Below are 5,653 nucleotides of genomic sequence, written 5' to 3'. Positions count from 1 at the left end.
GCCGAGGATGTCGACGGGATGATGAGGGTGGCCGCTCTGGCTATGACTCTTAATGCTCAGAGGGTTTGTCCCCAGAAGGACTATGATGCTTTGCTGCAAAAGTATGAAATGCTGGAGCATGAATTCGAAAACTACAAAGATAAGTATGAGATTCAAACTCATATTGTCGAAGACCTTTGCAAGGCGCGGGACAGAGTTAGGGCCCTAGAAGCCGAGGAGAAAAGGCTGCGAGATCCGGTTGCTGACTTGGAGGAGTCTCACCTCCCTATCACCGAGGAGGCTGAGGACGAGAAGGCTCTAGAGACTCGCTCTCAGGTTCTGGGCAAGGTGAGGGAGCTCGAAGTTGATTGCGTTGCTACCCTGGGGGTTGGATTCAAGGCGGCTGCGGATCCTTAACCCGCGTTTGGTGATGACGGGGATCAGTCCGTATAACAAGGTTGTGAACGTGCGGATCGAGGCGAACCTGGACTTCGATGATTGGAAAGATGGGCAGGACGCCCAGGGTGGTGAAAGCAACGGGGCCGAGGACGATGATGGTGATGTTTGATCGGCTTGTTTTCTTGTTTTCTGGACTGTGCGCCAAGACTTTTGTTTGTTATGTGGCATGCGTGCCGAAGTTTTTTTTTTGTGGCCTGCATGCCTGGATTTTTTCAGCCTTAAGGCCGTGTAAGCTTTGTATAATGGGAGTTTGCCCGAAACTTTTGGGGCCTTCGGGCCATAGTAATTCAATTTTCAGTTTATTTTAGCAATTTGCTGTATGTTTATTTTTTATGCTCGACCAGTATTTGTCATCCGATTGTGTAGGGAACTAACCGGGTAGGTGGGGAGGATTCCCGAGCTGAAGCGAATTCGAGGCTGCGTTTGGAGCCAAGATCTCGAAGCGCGGACTGTCCATCGCGAGCTGGTGTCCGGCCAATGTGGTACTTACGACGGCGGGGATAGGTGTAGGTCCCCCCGCCCAGTCGAGTGGCTGCTCGAAGGGATCGGCGACGCGACTTGCGATGTTATAGAAGAAACGCCTGTACCGGGTGTGGTGTCGTTTTCTTTACCTCCCCGTTTCACTTGGGAGGACGGCACGCTAAACCCTTCACGCGAAATTTGGAAGGAGAATGCGCCCGTGGTGGGATGAATTTTGTTTCAGTTCTTCCTACGATATCACACGAACTTTCTTATTGGTCCTACGAGTAGGAAAGGGAAAAAAAGATCTCAACTAAACCCTAGGAGTTTGCTAAGTGTGGGGATTTCACCTAGACTAGAAATTCTGGAGTCCGGGGGGTCGGTTATACATAGGGAAGAGTTTAAGCACCCTACATATCCGTAGTACTCTACGGGAACCTTCTCTGTGTCATTGTGATTGTGTTTGCTGCTAATGATTGGGAAAGTTTCTCCTTTGTGTTAGGAGAGAGAATTGAATTGATTAAAGAAAGACAGACAGATAGACAGACTGACTATTTTTGGTATTTTATTAGCTCGCTGAGATTCCTTGTGAACCTCATGCCTACATATCCCTAGTGGAAGTCAGAGCTTAATGTAGTTCGGGGAACTAACTAGGGAAATTACTTGTTTTTGGTGCCTTGCTTGAAGCTCAAGGTTGAAGCTTGGAATTAAATCTCTGTTTACAGTAAAGAGACATGAAATCATCTTTACAGAGAGGTATTTGTACTATTCTACCACAAACATTTAAAAGTGACAGAAAAGCTAAAAAATGATGTTTCATTAAGAGGGGAGTCTACTTGGTTGATCAAGTATGACAGCCATCGTGCCTCTAAAATGAAAGAAAGATGCTCATCCAAATTAGGGAAAGTGTACAAGTCTGGGGATGTGCCAGAGCATGTCTTTCAGAGTCCTAAATGGGAGACTTTGAATGAAATTGAAATTGAAATGTTTGTTTGTTTGAATGTGGTAGAGTAGTAAAAATATCTCTCTATAGAGATAAGCTATGTCTATTTAGTATATGAAAGATTTGACTTTAGCTGGCTTTGAATGAGGCCCAAGCTTGAGGCTTTTTGATTGATTTTATTGACTTATTGAAATGATAACTCCACTGGGGAGTATTTAAACTAAGGAGTTTTTGGTGTTCTGTACGAAGCCCAGAATTGAGGCTGACTCTACTTAGGGAGACTCTATTTGGGGAGATTATCTCCTAAGAGAATGAATCTTTGATTTTTTGAAAGACTGATTTTGGAGGCTAACCCTTTCCAGGGGTTTTGACTCAGCTGGAGAAATTGTCTGTTAAAAGACTGACTTTATCATGTTTTTTGGAGGCTGACCCTTTCCAGGGGTCGTGACTCTTTTTGATTAATTGACTTTGGAGGCTAACCCTTTCCAGGGGTTTTTATTGAAATGATGGATTGATTTGGAGGCTAACCCTTTCCAGGGGTTTTGACTCTTTTGGTGAATGGCAGAAAGATTATCTAGTGGAGACTTCTTGTTTAAAGCCCAAGATGAAGGCTGACTCATGCTGAGGATAAGCAAATATGGATCCTAGACTCTGCTAAGGAAGATTGATGAAGATAAGGGTGACAGAGACTGTCCATGTCTCTCATTCCAAAAGGTGTACTCAATGCAAAATTGAGACAAACTTGGCTTGTTAAAAGTCTGGTTTAAATTGGAAGAAAACTCACCAGGGTAGGCTAAAAGGTGACTAAAGACCTGTTCCTATGTTTATAAGAAACCTGATGGGTCCTTGTATACAAGCTCAAGAGGAAGCTGGAAATGCTTTTAAGAAGCCTGTGGGTCCTTGTACAAAGCCCAAGAGGAGGCTAATCGAGGGTCCTTGTTATAGCACAAGAGAAAGCTATGTAGTTTTGAACTTATTTTGGCTCTAAGCAAATGGGTAAGAGGTTTCACCGGGAATAATTCCTCTTTGGGTGGATGTGTCCTATATTTTTGGATTCTAAGGTTTTTGCCAAGATGTTTCACCGGGAATAATTCATCTTGGGGGTTTGAACTACTGATCTCTAATTAGGAAAGAGCCTTCACCGGGAAGACATTCTCAATCCTAGGTCATATTCCTATAATATATATATATATAGTTTAACTGTCCTAAGGTTTATACTCAAACGTAGTTCTAAACTAATATATATGCACAATTTATATTTTGACAGTAATTTAAATAAAGACTGTAAATTGAAAGCTTGTAAAGCCTAACCTGGATGGAGTGGAGGCCTTTGAAGAAGTATGTACAGAGCCTCAACAGTATTTTTGTTGTTTTGTTGATAACAATTGAATATTTATTATAAACAGTTAAGGGTTTTTGAAAACAGAAGAAGTGAAGATGGACAAAGGTCACATAGGTATCTGAAGAGTTTCACCGGGAATAATGCCCTTCAAATACCAGAAGAATGTTTTGAAAACAGAAAGAAGATTTTGAAAATACAGTTTTTGAAAACAAGCTAAGAAGAGAAGGTGTTTGGGACTTACACTCTATTAGAGGCCCAGTACTTTATAGTACTGGTGTAAAATTAGTTTTGAAAATGATTTGAAATAATATAAGGTTTTGTTGTTTGAAAACCTTAATTATTCGATTTATTCGGAGATTGAAAACAGTTTTGAAAATTGACAGAAAGTCAACTTAATTAAGGTAAAGAAAAAAGATCTATGCCTAATTAAGACCTAAATAATTAGGGTTTTATCATAAACTTTATTCACAAAAATAATTAGGTTAAAACAAAATGAATATATGCATTTAAAGTATTTAAGAAAACACTTAAAACATACTATTTTAAACCTAATAAAAATATATGAAATAAATAATATTTTTATGATTTTTTTGATTATTCATAAAATAGATATATTAAATAACAAGTGTGTGAAAAATGAAGTGAAAATGATTTAATTTGATAGGTTAATTAATTGTGTAAAGTTGTGAAGAAATCAAATGGGAAAAGTGATAAAAAATAAGGTTTTGTCACCTAGAGGGATTGAACTCACGCCCTCCAAGTCACACACCCAAAACCAAACCACTGGGCCAGCGCGCGCATGGTGATAGTAAACTGACTCCTTTGCAACTCATATGTTATTCAAGTGTATAGAAGCAAAAAGAAAATAAAATCAAAAGGTCTGGGGCGAGGGGGATTCGAACCCCAGACCTTGGGCACGCGCAACACACAAACACTCTTTACCACTGGGCTATCACGTTTTAGTCGTTTATGAAACAGGTATCATTCAAAATAAAATAAACTCAACCCTGAATTTGAAATTTGCGCGCCACCACCATTGTCATCTTCAACCTCAAGTTCTCAGATTTTGAATTTATGAACTTGCTCATTTCTCAACCATTTGCAAAGATGTAAAGATGAAACTTATTCTAAATTCACTCACGATTCTAAATATGTAACTAACATAAATTTATATCAACTATATCTAACTAATTTACCAGAAATCGTGAAGAACCCTAAATTTTGAAAATCAAATTAAATGACTATACTGAAAGATAAATGAATGATGATAGAGGGTTTTCAATCCTCTGATGAGGCTTAACAAGATAGAATCGAGCTTTATCACAAAGAGTGCTTAAATTAAAGAGGTAGAGTTCAGAAACTTACCTCTGAAAATGGAGGTCGTGAGGATGATAGAGAGCACCTGGGCTTGTATGAATGATCCCAAAAGCTTCCTTGTGGTTCAGTGATGCTAACTGAATGCTTGTTGTAACCTCAATCCTCCTGAATTGTTCTATGGACCTCCCTCGATTTGAGCTTCAAGTGAACATGGAGGGTGATGATTCTTGAGTTACAGATGAGCTGCAGCCATCTGAACAGCTTCACTACCTCCTATAGAACATGCCTGGATGCTTAGCTTGATTGGAAACCTTCTGAATTGCACTATGGACCTCCAACTGCAACTGCTCCAAAGTGAGAGCAACAATGGTGTTCCTCCACTTACAGAAGTGATCCAGGTGCTTGGATCACCTCAAATGACCTCCCTTGAGATGTTAGAATGCTTACTTTCCAAAGATGAGCTCTGGTTTGAAGAAAACGATTCTTCTTGCCAAAGAACTTTGAAAAACAATAAGCATGAGAAGAGAAAGAGAAAGCAAGGAATTGAGTTGCTTTGGTGTGTTTTTCTACTGAAGTATGCTCCCCTATTTATAGGTAAATGGTTCAGTACTGATTGAGAGAGTGAGCTTGCTTAATGAGAGAGTTTTGGTTTCTTAGCCAAGAAGAAAATTTGAAAAGATCCTAAATGCAATGATGCATTTTCGGGCTAGCTTCCCCAACCATTGATCTTGTATGATCCAAGGGAACATTTCTGATTCAGAGGAGAGTTCTAATTGGCTTAGAACAAGATTCCTTGATGATTCATCATTTGCCATAAATTCAAAAATGCAATCATTACATAATCACATGCCTTTGTTTTTGGGAATCTTCTCTAATCCTTATGCAATGATGAATTTGGATGTGTGGTATGGTTTCAGATGTATTAGAGGTCGTGTAGCATCACTTAGTGAAGCAAAATGCACAAAATTGCAAAGTTTCAAATTGTACATGACCTATAATTTCACTTCATGAGGCCAACTTTGAACAAGCATAACTCTTAGCTCAAAATGAATTTGGAGAAGGTTGGACACAATTTGGAAAGCCCTAAACATCTACTTCAAATCATTAGTTTGGAGTTTCTTCAGAATCCTTTAGCAAATTTGTGAAAAATGAGG

Source organism: Vicia villosa, unplaced genomic scaffold (assembly GCF_029867415.1).
Source record: "Vicia villosa cultivar HV-30 ecotype Madison, WI unplaced genomic scaffold, Vvil1.0 ctg.002106F_1_1, whole genome shotgun sequence".
Lineage (NCBI taxonomy): Eukaryota > Viridiplantae > Streptophyta > Magnoliopsida > Fabales > Fabaceae > Vicia > Vicia villosa.
The sequence above is the reverse complement of the archived record's forward strand: the minus strand, read 5'-3'. Positions refer to the sequence as shown.